The sequence below is a fragment of the Lycium ferocissimum genome, chromosome 8 (genome assembly GCF_029784015.1).
Source record: "Lycium ferocissimum isolate CSIRO_LF1 chromosome 8, AGI_CSIRO_Lferr_CH_V1, whole genome shotgun sequence".
NCBI classification, from domain to species: domain Eukaryota; kingdom Viridiplantae; phylum Streptophyta; class Magnoliopsida; order Solanales; family Solanaceae; genus Lycium; species Lycium ferocissimum.
The window spans coordinates 9008929-9022340 of NC_081349.1; the positions used below are offsets into that span (position 1 = coordinate 9008929).

General features: G+C 34.3%; 1 long non-coding RNA gene across 1 annotated transcript; it reads left to right on the forward strand.

The window, feature by feature from the left end:
* The first annotated feature begins 4741 nt into the window (after nucleotides 1-4741).
* On the forward strand, nucleotides 4742-5937 carry LOC132066598 (uncharacterized). Its single transcript, XR_009416869.1, has 2 exons — nucleotides 4742-4920; nucleotides 5672-5937. It is a non-coding gene; the product is annotated as an uncharacterized LOC132066598 (long non-coding RNA).
* The last annotated feature ends 7475 nt before the right edge of the window (nucleotides 5938-13412 follow it).

A 13412-nucleotide genomic window follows, 5' to 3' on the forward strand; every position in this document is an offset into this window, starting at 1 on the left:
AGAAAGATAGGAAGGCTTTACATGCACAGTTTAGCCTTCTGTGTGCCGATACGATCTCAATTCTAGATTTAGTCAGCTATGAAATGGTCATTCTTGCAATTACTATTCATGCAAACTAACATTTCAATCTTAGGGTTATACTTGGCTACGAAATTTCGGCGGACTTCCCTATAATTATGACATCCCCGAGACTGTTCATTTCGAATACCCAACAACAAACCAACAACAACACCAAGTATCACAAAATACGCAATATGGCACAATTAGCCATTTTTCCAACATAACACAATAATTTCAATTCTAACTTCACACTTTCAATCCAACATTGATATTTTCATATTCATCAACCCAACAAGATCATTTCGGAAACATTCCATATCATTTTACGAAATATTCACAAAATATACAAAATATACAACTTTCCAACATAAGGCCAAAATTCTCATTCCAACTCCATACTTTCAAATCAATGCAAACTTCCATCGCTTTTCCTCCGTTTAGATTATAAGGGTCATAACAACACATGTAACATAGCAAACAAAACAATTCATTACTACTTCCACCCTCCCATAGTCACGCCACATCCATATTTTTCCAATTTAACCCAATTCATTTAACTTTCATTTCCAATATAGATTTCACAACATCCATAGCTAGAATACAACATAAATTCAACTCACCATAGGTATACCACACATACACACACACGGCCACATGCCACCTTACATACCTACTTTGCAAACTTCTATATTTCCATACTTTCTCTTATTTCTACATACTAGAACATAGACAAACCTTCATAGCATAATAAAAAGGAATGAATTCTTACCTTTTTCCACAATCTTCTTTACTTCACCAAGTTGCCAACTTGAAGAAATAAGTGTTCTTCCTTCCAAAGCAATTGCACCAAGTTGTAGAGCACCTTGAATTTAGTAATATTCCCACAAGAATTGAATTTTGAATCAAAGATTAGGCTCCAAGAATTTTCTTTCTTTCTCTTTTCTCCCTTCCTCTAGCCGAATGCTTTCTCTTTTTTTTTTTTCAAGTTCTTGCTTTGTTTTTTCTTGAATCCTCTAGATAATAAGGTCCCTTATAATTAATTTGCACATGCAAAATTAATTAACCCATGGGTTTGGGCCATGTAACATGGCCGGCCACCCCCTTTAATTATTGGGCCCAAATTTCTTTTTCATTTATTTGGCCCAATAAGCTAGAATTCTTATTTCAAAATTTCCGAAACAAATTTCCAAAATTCCAATTTTGCCCTTAGGCCTTCTCCGGTGCTTTCACGTTCAAATTTCCATAACCGGCATACACTTACTAAGCAAAATCCAAATTTGGCCTTATTTCTTACAAACCAAATTTATGTTCAAGATTTCCAAATATGCAAAAATGCCGGATGTAACAGCCGGTTCCGGCATAACTTTGATAATTCCTTCATAAGTTTATGCCGGATCCGGCATAAAAGTTTGCCCATTAAAAGTATGCTCCCATCGGCATAAACTTGTTAAGGATTTACAAACTTATGCCGATGGGGGCATACTTATGCCTTATGGGCAAACTTTGCCTTGAAGCATATATATGTATTTTTTCAAGCATATATACCAAAGTTACATGGAAAAGTATTATGCTACAACCAAATGTCCATCCCGGATACAAATTCACACTTTGGGTAAATACAAGGTAGATTAGCAACTGTTGATAGACTTTAAATATTTTCCCATCTTCGTCAAGGCACCTAAGAAATATTTTCCCATCTTTATTTTGAATGCTCCATCACAAAAGGATTGTGGTACAGATTGTTGATATGGCCGGTACACTAGAAGAATAGGGGCAAGATGAAATCACATGGATCTCACACATTGCTAGACACAAATCGTGCCAAAGCATTATGCTCCATTACTTGCATTTTGGTATGCTAGTGGCATTGGTTTTGAGAGAAAGGAACCTACTCGATTTCAAAATACTCGGCTTCTTCCCGATAGACTCTGGGCAGAGAGATTGCACAACATATTCACATCCAAGGCGAATAATTTCAAATGGCAGAGAGCTCTTCTTTGCTATGAATTGCTATCCCTAGCTAAGTGTAGTTGATTAAAACTTCCGTTGTTTTTTAATGTAATAGTTGCTCCTAGTTTGACTTATACAAGTTAGTGAGTAGGAATTTTACCATGTACAAGTTGAAGGTCGGCTTCAACTTTTTGTCTTTAGACAAGTTTTTTGGATGGAATAAAATAGACTTTCAACCAAAAAAAAGTTTGCCTTATAAGGCAAAGTTTAAATTTTATATGCCCCCTCCGGAAGACTTTTAGTTATGTTTAACTAAAAGTCCCTCGCCGGGGGCAAACAACTTTGCCTCGAGGGAGACTTAGTTATGCGGATCCGGCATAACTTTAACTTTTTTTAAAGATTGTATCTTGGATCCATACACTCCCTAGTCCCGCCTTGCGAAATTATTTTTTTATTTTATGCTTGAGCGGGGGTTCGAACCCGAATTTCATGTATTCGCTCATCTTTCCAAGCAAAGGGCAAAATTTAAAGACCACAAATATGAAGGGCAAAATTTAAAGACCACAAATTTGAGTGGCAAAATTTAAAGACCACCCCAAACGAAGGGCAATCCGTGCAAAAAAATGACACACGAATACATATAGGTTTCCTATTTTTCTTTAAAAATTAGGTAGCGACTCTAATTTTTTTTAAACCAGTTAGAAGAACCGTGGAGTTGCAAACTATCTCGGACCCGTTCAAAATAGGGCGTAACAAGCACTAGCACCAAAACACTTGGGTAAATCTGTCTATGAGAATTCATGGTTGTGCTAGTAGCTTGGACAAATGGATGCATTACATACAGTGAGGACACTTTATAATTAACACTGATCATTTCAGTCTAAAGTACTAATGGAGCAAAAGGTGACAACAACCCTCCAGCAAAAAGGACTTACCAAGTTGCTTGGTCCAGACTATGAAATTCAATACAGGAAGGGGGTTGAGAACAGGGTTGTAGATGCTCTTTCTAGAGTAACAGAAGATAGTAGAGAAGTTAATGCCATCTCTGGTGTGCAACCAAGTTGGATGCAAGATATAGAGAGCAGTTATAACAATGATGACCATGCACATAACTTAATCACTAGCCTTTCTGTAAATGCAGCTGCTCATGATGATTACACTTATTCAACAGGAGTCTTGAGGTTCAAAGGGAAGGCTTATGTAGGAAGAACTACTGCTCTCAGGCAACAGATCTTACACACCATGTATTCCTCAGCTTTAGGTGGTCACTCAGGCCAACAAGGTACACTCAAGAGATTACAACTATATTTCTTTTGGCCTGCCATGAAGAAGGATGTGCAAATAATAGTGTCCTCTTGTGACATTTGTCAAGGGGGCAAAGATGAAAATGTAGCTGATCCAGGATTACTCCAACCTTTAGAAATCCCATAGCAGGCTTGGAGTGATATTAGCCTTGATTTTATTGAGGGACTACCAAAATCACAAGGTAAGGATGTGATACTAGTGGTGATTGATAGGTTCACAAAGTATGCACATTTCCTTACTTCACAATATCCTTATATAGCTATTCAAGTAGCAGACCTATTCATCAAGGAAATCTATAAACTTCATGGGTTCCTATATTCTATGGTATCTGACAGAGATAAGGTATTCACCAGTGCTTTTTGGCAGCATCTTTTCAAAGCAGTTGGTACTACATTGTGTATGAGTTTAGCTTACCATGCTGAGACTGATGGTTAAACTGAAAGGTTAAACATGTGTCTTGAAAGTTACTTGAGAGCCATGACAATGAACAAACCCAAGGAATGGTCAAACTGGCTTCACTTGGCTGAATGGTGGTACAACACAAACTACCATACAGCCTTACAGTATACTCCCTTCCATGCTTTATATGGGTATGATCCTCCTCAATTCCTACTAGGTCCTATGCTTGACACTCCTGTTCAGTCTGTGCAAGATTTGATTCAACATAGAGTGCAGTTTCAACAAGTATTAAGGGATCATCTCATACAAGCACAAGCAAGAATGAAGTGGTATGCTGATAAGAAGAGATCAGAGATACAGTTACAAGTTGGTGATTGGGTTTACCTCAAGCTACAGCCCTATAGACAGACTTCCATAGCACTAAGGAGGAACCTCAAGTTGTATCCCAAGTACTATGGTCCCTACTTATTTGAACAAAAGGTGGGGAGTGTTGCTTACAAGTTAAAATTGCCTAACACTGCATTAATACATCCAGTGTAGGTCCTAATGTCACTCCTGAGCTACAGTTGCCCTTGGTTGGGTCTGATGGTCAAATGTTAGCTCAAGTAGCATTGATACTCCAAATAAGGATGGTGAAAGAGAACAATGCAGCTGCAATCAAGGTCTTGATTCAATGGGAGAACCTTGCCCCAAAAGAAGCAACTTGGGAGGATTGGTCATTCATCAAAGCTCAGCTTCCTGAGTTTGTACAGAAGCTTCAACAATATTCTTGAGGACAAGAATATTTTGAAGGTGGGTGGAATGTCATGGACTATGCATTATTATAAATATAGACCGATACAATTAAGAGTACGACATTGTTTGAGGCCAGCAACTTAGCAGCATTATTAACGGAATTAAGAAGAGTTTAAAAAGTAGTTAACTATTGGACGGCTCAGATTAAAAGGTGATCAAGGGCGGAGATTGCATCAGGGCTCAGATATAAAAGGCTGAGATCACAGATGGAGAGGGCATGTGAATTCTGGTATTTTCCCATTCTTCTCTCGTGTTCTTCCTCTCCTAAATTTCTATTCTCTCTCTTCTCATCTTTCTCAAATCCTGTTCTCTTCTATCAATCTTATCCTCTCTTCCATTTCTCAAATGATTTAGTGCTGCTGCATAAGTTCTAGATCGTGTCCTAAACTTCAATTTGAATTCCATTTTCAGGTATGTAGTCGAATCTGGCTGGAGGTTGCTGAGCTAAATTGGATTTCTTTTTTTAGTTGTACTGAGTTATAGTTCAAGTTTAGACTATTATTTACTGTTGGTTGAGTTAGTATTGCACTGTTTTCCCAATTTCAGTTGTAATCTGACTAAGTTGAGTTGAGTAATATTGGTGTATGGTTGCTAAATTGTTTATTTTCAATTAAGTTCATTACAGAAGTCTTGTGTACAAATTTCTTTATGGTATTTCTGATTTCCACTTTCTGACTAGTTTGTATTTTTTTCCTCTTTAATTTGTATGTTGAATTGTTGATACAAGGTCTGTCCAAACTGCTTCTTCTCTCTCTCCCCAACTTTTTTTTTTTTTTTTTTTTTTTTTGTGGCAAAGTAAATTACTCTACAATTACAATACTTTGCTAAGAGCAATACACGGATTGTGATTTGCTGGGTAGGTAATTGTATGTCTCTTTAGTAATTTGGTCTTGACGTGTATAAGTACTTGTGACTTATCCATTGAGGTAGATCTTGTGATTGATATGACTCGAACAAACATGACAACCCAAAGTATTTGATACTTGTAAGAACTTTATTTGATAGAGTTCTTTTCAAGAATAATATTGGAGTTTTTGTCTGTAGTTGCTTCCTTTTTCAGTTATGTTCTTTGATTGCTTCCTCGTAATTTATGGCTTCAACCCCCCGTTCCCTTTTGCTTGCTAGGTATAGGAATTGATTTTTTTCCTTTTTTTGGCGTCAGTATAGTATGGCACAAGCTTGGATGTTCTCGTGGTGTGTTCCTTGATTTCCTCGGCAGAATCTTGCTTCCCTTTTGTGTACCCTCTGTATTTCGCAGATCCCTCTTTGATTGATCTAGTTTCCTTTTCGCTCTTCCTCTTCAATCTTTTGTTACTTTCTTTGTGTGTGATCTTTGTTTTCCTTTTTCGCTCTTCACCTTTTGTATGTGCTGCAATGCATAAAATTACAATTAGATGTATTGTTATCATTAAAAGTGAGTTCTAACAATCTCCCCCTTTTTTGTGATGACAATATGATGGTGAGCAAATGACTTCACTGAATCAGCTCTCCCCCTAAAGTTGTTCTCCCTTTTTGGCATCAATCAAAAAGGGCAAAGTACATGTTTAACTAGTGAGAGAGATATGTAAGAGTATAGTCAAATAGCATAGAACTAGGCAGTTATCAAGTAGTCAAGTAGAACAGAGTAGGGCAATTATTAGGCAGTTAATCCAGAAGATACAAAAAAATAAAACACTGCAGTCAACTGGACCCAGGTCTAGGCAAAAAACAGTTATAGAGTTTAAGCATTCCATTAACATAGCCAAACTAAAGCTTAGATAAAAAGTAGATGAGAGTCTTGAAACATTGTCTTTCAAGTTCGCAATTCGGTAAGTGATTGAGGTTGATAGGTCGTCAATGTGAATATGAATGTTCTTTAGCAATTTGGCAATGTCCTTGGCGTTTGGTTCAGGTGTGAGGCATGTTGCACCCTATTTTAAACTAGTTAAAATAATTGACAACTTATGACTCTATTCCCGGATATAGAAAAAGTTCAAAGTCGTCACGTAATATTTTAAGGTATATTAGGAACCTATATGTCATGTAATAGCTAACTCTATTAGTTTGCTAAACTATTGAAATTCTAGGTAAAGGTTCTACTTATTCTATAGGATCGGTATTAGGTCTCCCTTAGAAGGGTTTTACTTCTTCTATAGGAAAGGTATTGGGTCTTCCTTAAAATTTATCTCACATAGTTACCTGAATTAGTCTAAATATGTGGGTTGAAAAGGGAAAAGGGCGGGGGGGGGGGGGGGGGGGTTATTATCTACTTCTTTTTACCTATTAAAGGGGTGGATGAAGAAAATAACATTAGAGTTAATAAAGTATAAAGGGGTAAGTTATATATTTGCCGAAAATTAAGAAGTATATATGAAATATACATATGGTGTATACATGTGTGATTAATGAAATAAACAAAAGGTTAGGGGAAATAATAATATGCTTGAAAACTTATAAGGTAAAATAATATGTAAATATATACCTCATTTTGATCTTGATATTTTAAAACTAATAACTTGGGCCAAGTAGCTTAGCCTTAGAAGAAGGGGAAAAGAACATCAATTCCCACCATACCTACAATAATTATCCTTTCATGCCCTCATTATTTTCATACCCCTAAAACTATTTACTCTTTCTACAATTGTAGCTTTTATAAGTAATTGCCTATTTTTTATTCTTTTCTTTTTTCTATATCGCTACTTTTTCCCCCCTCCCCCCCTCCTTTTTTGCTCATTTATTTTTTTCTTAAATCATATATTTTTTTTTTTCATCATAATCTGATTCCATATTTAATTCCAGCTCCTTTCTTTTGTTTTTTTTTTCTATTTTTTTTATTTATGTATTTCATGTTTCTTTTTTTAATTTCATTTATTTATTTTCTTTTTTATCTCCATAATCTAATTTCATTCACATTTTTTGCTATTTTTATTTATTCTTCTTTTTTAATTTTTGGTGATTTTCATTTACTTTTTTCTCCTTTTCTAATTTCATTTTTTTTCAAATTATTTTTTCTTTATTTTTTTTCATAATCTAATTCTACACACCTTTTGGCTCCTTTATTTTTATTTTTTTATATCAATAAAAAGGATAACTAAAATATAATATTTTTATTTATTTTTTATTTTTATATATCTCAAAAAATAATTTATTCTAGCATATAGTAGATTAAATAAATGGTATCATATAAAAATAAAAAATAAATAAAAAATATTATATTTATATCATACGCTGATCGAGTATCACAGGGATTGATTCATTCGCTCAAGAAAAACAAAGCTCAATCCTTTATGATAACCACATGGTATATATCATATATTGATAAGGTATCACAGAGATTGGTTCATTCGTTCAAGAAAGACACAACTCAATTCTCTATGATACCCACATGGTATATATCATATACTGACAGGGTAGCATAAAAGATAGATTCATTCCTTCAGAAGATACTACTCAGTACTTTATGATACCCACATGACATACCATAAACTGTCAGGGTATCATAGAAGATTGGTTCATTCCTTCAAGAAAAACACAACTCAATCATCTATAATATCCACATGGTATATGTGTAATATACTAATAGGGTATCATGGATGAATGACCCACATGATATATCATATGCTGACAAGATATCATAGAGGACCGACTCATTCTTCAAACAAAGAGCTTAATCGTCCATGATACTCAATGGTATATATCATATACTCATATGATATCAGAGGGGTTGGTTCGTTTGTTCAAGAAAAACACAACTCAATTCTCTATGATACCCACATGATATATATCATACACTGATGGGGTATCACAGAAATTAGTTCAATCCTTTAAGAAAAACACAACTCAATCCTCCATGATACTCACATAGTATATATCATATATTGATAGGATATCATAAAGAACTGATTCATTTCTTAAAGGCAAAATACATCAAATGCACCCAAACTATACCTGAAAAGTCGAGTTCACACTTTAACTATTCGGACGACCTATTACACCCTTAATCATGTAAAAAGTGAATTTAATACCATCTTGATACACATATAACCAGTTGCATAAAGGGAGGTGTGACACACTCGCTGCCACATCAGCGACACGTCAACACCACGTTGGATATCTTTTAAATTTTAATTTTATGTTATTTTCCTTTTATTTATTCATTTAATTTTCTTTTGTTAACTATAGTTACATTAATTAATTCTTAATTAACCATAAAACCCTCTCATAATTACATCTTCTCCATCATTAAACCATCTCACCACCCCATTTCACTAGAACCACCATATCCTCCACCACCCCCACAACCATATCCGCCACTACCACCACAATCAATTTCACCACCACCATATCCATCACCACCGTCAAACCCACCACCACAAAATAAAAAAATTAACCACAAATTTCACCACCCACGACCAAATCAACCATTAAATCGCTTCACAACTACTGCCACTATAAGAAATTGCAAACAATCACCATAAATTCAAGATCCACAACTAAATTCACCACTGAAATTACATCACCACCATCCAAAATTCAATTTTGTTCCCCTTTTTTGCAATAAAATTAAGTTTTATTCACCATAGGTTGTGCTTGTGGGTGGATTAGGATCAAATGTGCATTGAAAATTTGGCGTTCGGACAATTATTCCTCCGCCGGCGCTTGGAATCAGTGAGCTGCAAGCTCTTTTTTTATTAATTTTTATGAAGACTTGCAAGCTCCATTATTCACTGTTATAAATATTCTCCACAATTATCTCTTAACTATAAATCTCGACTCTTTTAATCTTCCACATCAAGAGAAAAAGAATCTTCCTTGTATTTTCTCTATCTAGTCCAAATCCAGACCTACTGTCTCGTTTTAGGTAGGTAGACGAAGGGTTTGGGGGTGGCATGAAGGTGGAAGAGAAGAGGGAGGCGGTATAGTGGTGGTTAAATGATGAAGAAGAAGGGTTTGGGGGGCGGGGGTTGGAGGCGGCGTGAAAGTGGAGGAGAAGAGGGTTGGTGGTGATGAAATGGAGGAGGACATGAAAATAAAATCAATTTTTATTAATTTAATTTTTTTTTTACTACTTCTCTCCTATTATTTAAATATAATTTGTTTTTGTGCCACATCAACTTCTAGGGTGATATTAAATTCATTTTTATGATGTTCGAATGTGTAATAGATCACTTGTATAGTTTAAATATGATATCGACATTTTGAATATAATTTAAGATCATTTGATGTATTTTGCCTTTATTAAACAAAAAAAAAAAAAACCCTCAATCATATATGATACTCACGTGATATATATCATATACTGACAAAATATCATATAGGACAGGTTCATTCCTTCAAACGAAAAAAAATTAATTAAACAATAGAGTTTAAGCTTATTTTGATATTTTATTTTCGTTTAAGCATATTTATTTTTGTTTAAGCAAATTTTATGTGTAAAAAAATATAAGAAATAGAGTTACATTTAAGATATAAATTTTATTATCATTTGCGAAAGATTTTTTTTTTTATAGAAATATATTTTCTATTAGTTTAGATTTTAATAAATAAGCTAGTGACTTTAGTAATTATTTTTAATTATTTTTTTATATATTTTTATAAGACTAAATATAATTAACTAATACTTATCTTTAGAACTAGTAGGAAAGCACGGGCCCAACATTAAAAGCCGTCGGCCCTTGTATGTCCTAAAATTTATTAACCAAGTGACGTGAAGCTTCTCAATAACGAATTGTTGTTTCACTCCAATAAATTTCAGAAAGTTTAGAACTTGCTATATAGTTATTTATGATTTTCCTGGTTAATGTAACTCTTAACAATAGGTTTATTGGATCTCAAATAACAAACATATGAATTCAGCCACCAAAGACAGCTATTATCTCATTTAGTTTGTCCAATAAACATTTGAGAAGGCTGATCAAACTGAAAATTATTTATCTCTTTCAAATAAATAATGAAGTACAACTTGAGAAGATGGGCTATCCCAAAGACTTTGACAGGCGTTGGTGGAAGACCTTTCCTCGGAAGTGCAATTTTCCAATGATACCAATCTCTTAAGAGAAAACAGCAGTATACCATCAGCCACCAATGGAGTAATTGTTAAGAGGGCTAAAGGGCCCCATAAAAAAGGGGGAAGACAACATGCAATCAGAGAAGTTTTTGCAGATCCCCAATATCTGCAGTCACGACAGTCATAACCATCACCTGTACAGCTGTCATAACAGTCATAACGTAATTTTTTTCTCCTTGAGTTCACTACTGGGTTTATTGAACTCTTCTCTAGTTTTTAGAACGTTTCCAGTAGTTTTATGCTATATATATATATATATATATATATATATATATATATATATATATATATATCAAGTAGTTACTGAAGGTGCTAAATTAGCACCTTCAGTAACTAATCATGTAATAAAACAATGAAACTTTACTAAATCCAACTAATAGCTACACAAACATGGCATTTGGTCACCAAAAGAAAGAAGAAAAAGGAGATCAGAGCCTCCTACCAGAACATACAAATGCATTATTAAATGTGGCATCCTCTGCTCAAAATATATGAAAGGGATCGCCAAACATCTAAATCATTAACACTAACAAAGATTCACATATCATGTAAATTTAGAGTAAAACATAATTAAAATATACCACATTTTTGAAACTGAAAATAGCTTTCAAGTGTCAACAATTTCAAAATTTCCATTCTGTACAAAAAAAATAATTAAAGCTCATATATTATCTCCAATATCAGAATTCTTCATATCATGCTTCAGGTGCTTTCCTAATATTTGTCGTTCTTTTCTAATATAGAGAATGCAATTACTTTATCACATGCTATTGATAAATATCTCCATCAATAAATAAGATAGAACGCCAGAGAAAAAATGTCAAACATTAAAAGCTAAATGCATTAGATATCAACATACCATCATATCATAGACAACAGGTTTAGATTTAAGGCATCGGGAAATTCTTGTGATTCCAGTAAGTGGTTTCGATAGTCGATCAAAGAGATCTTTGCACCTCTGCGCCATATATGGCAACCGTTAGTGCAGCGGTAGAGGATAACTAATAACAGAAACCCAAAAATCATAAAATGTTAGGAGTAATTAGAGGATAGCTCCTTAGTTTTTATTATCCAAATAAGTAACCCTCACCTCAATCAATTCAAGTAGTTAGCTTGAGCAGCTTTAACAATTTCCTCTTTGTTTATCAGCTACGATAAAGATATCAACACTCTTGAAACCAGTTCAAGATAGATCAACAAAAGAACACAGGAATCTCTTTTTTCTTAACCTGCTGGTAAATTAGAATTTTTTTAGTAGTTTTTTGGTGACATAGTTCAGACCTCAGATTTCTCTCCTCTGTTCCTTTTTTCCGTGTTGCTCTTGACTGCTCCATGTAATTACACGCTGTAACCAAAAAGAGGAAAACAATCAAAGAGATAATAGGAACGTGATATTTGATTAGCATTGAAGCGTGGGTCTCATCTTAAAGCTGTACATCGAAAACTAAAAGGAGCCCCCACAAAGATCTTCATGTTTATACCTGCATATAAGACATTTCTTCTTAGCTATTGATCCAGAGTACGATATAAATTATAACTATCCCAAGTGTCTAGCTAAGGTTTTCAAACATATGGTTGTAGAAAACCACATTGAGCCGCATGAGCTTTGTAATGCTACTATGCATCATCTTAACAGCCACAACCAGAGCCTATCTCAGCTAGAGTCAGAATGTCCATCACATGTGTTTATAAATCATGGGTTGAGCCAATGAAAAACCTTTTCCTGAATGGCCTAAATTTGTCAAGACCTTTTCTTTACCAGTAACGTTCTCAAATCTTTAAATATTAGCAGTAGTTCAGAATCACCATCACATTTTCTCATCTTAATGTAAGTTCTCGCGTTAAATGATTCGATTGTACGCACTACAATGTTAATCCCCAAACAACAGTTCATCTCAAGTGGTTACAAAGTGAAAAAAGATAGTAGTACTGGTTAGTTCTTACTGTAATACCAGAAGAGATGCATGAGAAGAAAAATGTACCAGTAATCTAAACCTACGATGTAATATAGAATGTCGAATAAAACAAAATTTATGTGGCAATTAGGGTCCATCACCTTCCACAGACATCGTTGTCACTACTATAAGGTCCATGAGAAACTGGATAAGAAAAAGCAATCAGCAGAAGCTTTCCACAAGAAACCATTTTTCGAATCCTGATTGTGCAATTTCTAGGAACTGAATAACAGGGGAATGTATAACTGTAATGCTTTATCATCTAAAAGATGAACAATGGCAGTGTATATAAATACATGCAATAAATATTATCATAGATCAAGAATATAGCTTTGATTTGCACAAATTAGTAAATGTATGCTTGTCCATGTCCTCGACTTCTAATTTTTCAGAATATCTATAGGTGTTTAGCATACATTAGATATTAAAATGGGATAGGAACAACACCAGGTCCTTTTTTGGTGTAGCAAGATAGATATATTTGGTAAGTAGCAATTGTGTCAAAAGTTCCTCTTGATAAATGTAAATCACGTTATTAGATGGACTGCTTCTTTTTTCATTTCTGAAACGACTATCATTTTGAGGACGCTAATTGCCTCTAAGATGAAGGTCTTCTTTTCAAACTAATTTATAGTATTGTACGTGTCCATAATCTGTTTCTCCCAAATTCCAGCAGGTCTAATATGTTAGGAGTACTAAATAAGTCAAGATATCGCCATTACAATGAAGCTCTTCTAAATCACTCACCTATGAGGGTCGAATCACCTGCATAAAATGAAAGTGAAGAACTGCAAAATATAACCTAGGAAAATAATCTTCAATCTTTCTGATGCACTAAGGTTTAAATATCAAATATGTATGAGGAATTTTTTTTTTTTTTTTTTTGATGAAGTAAGACGATA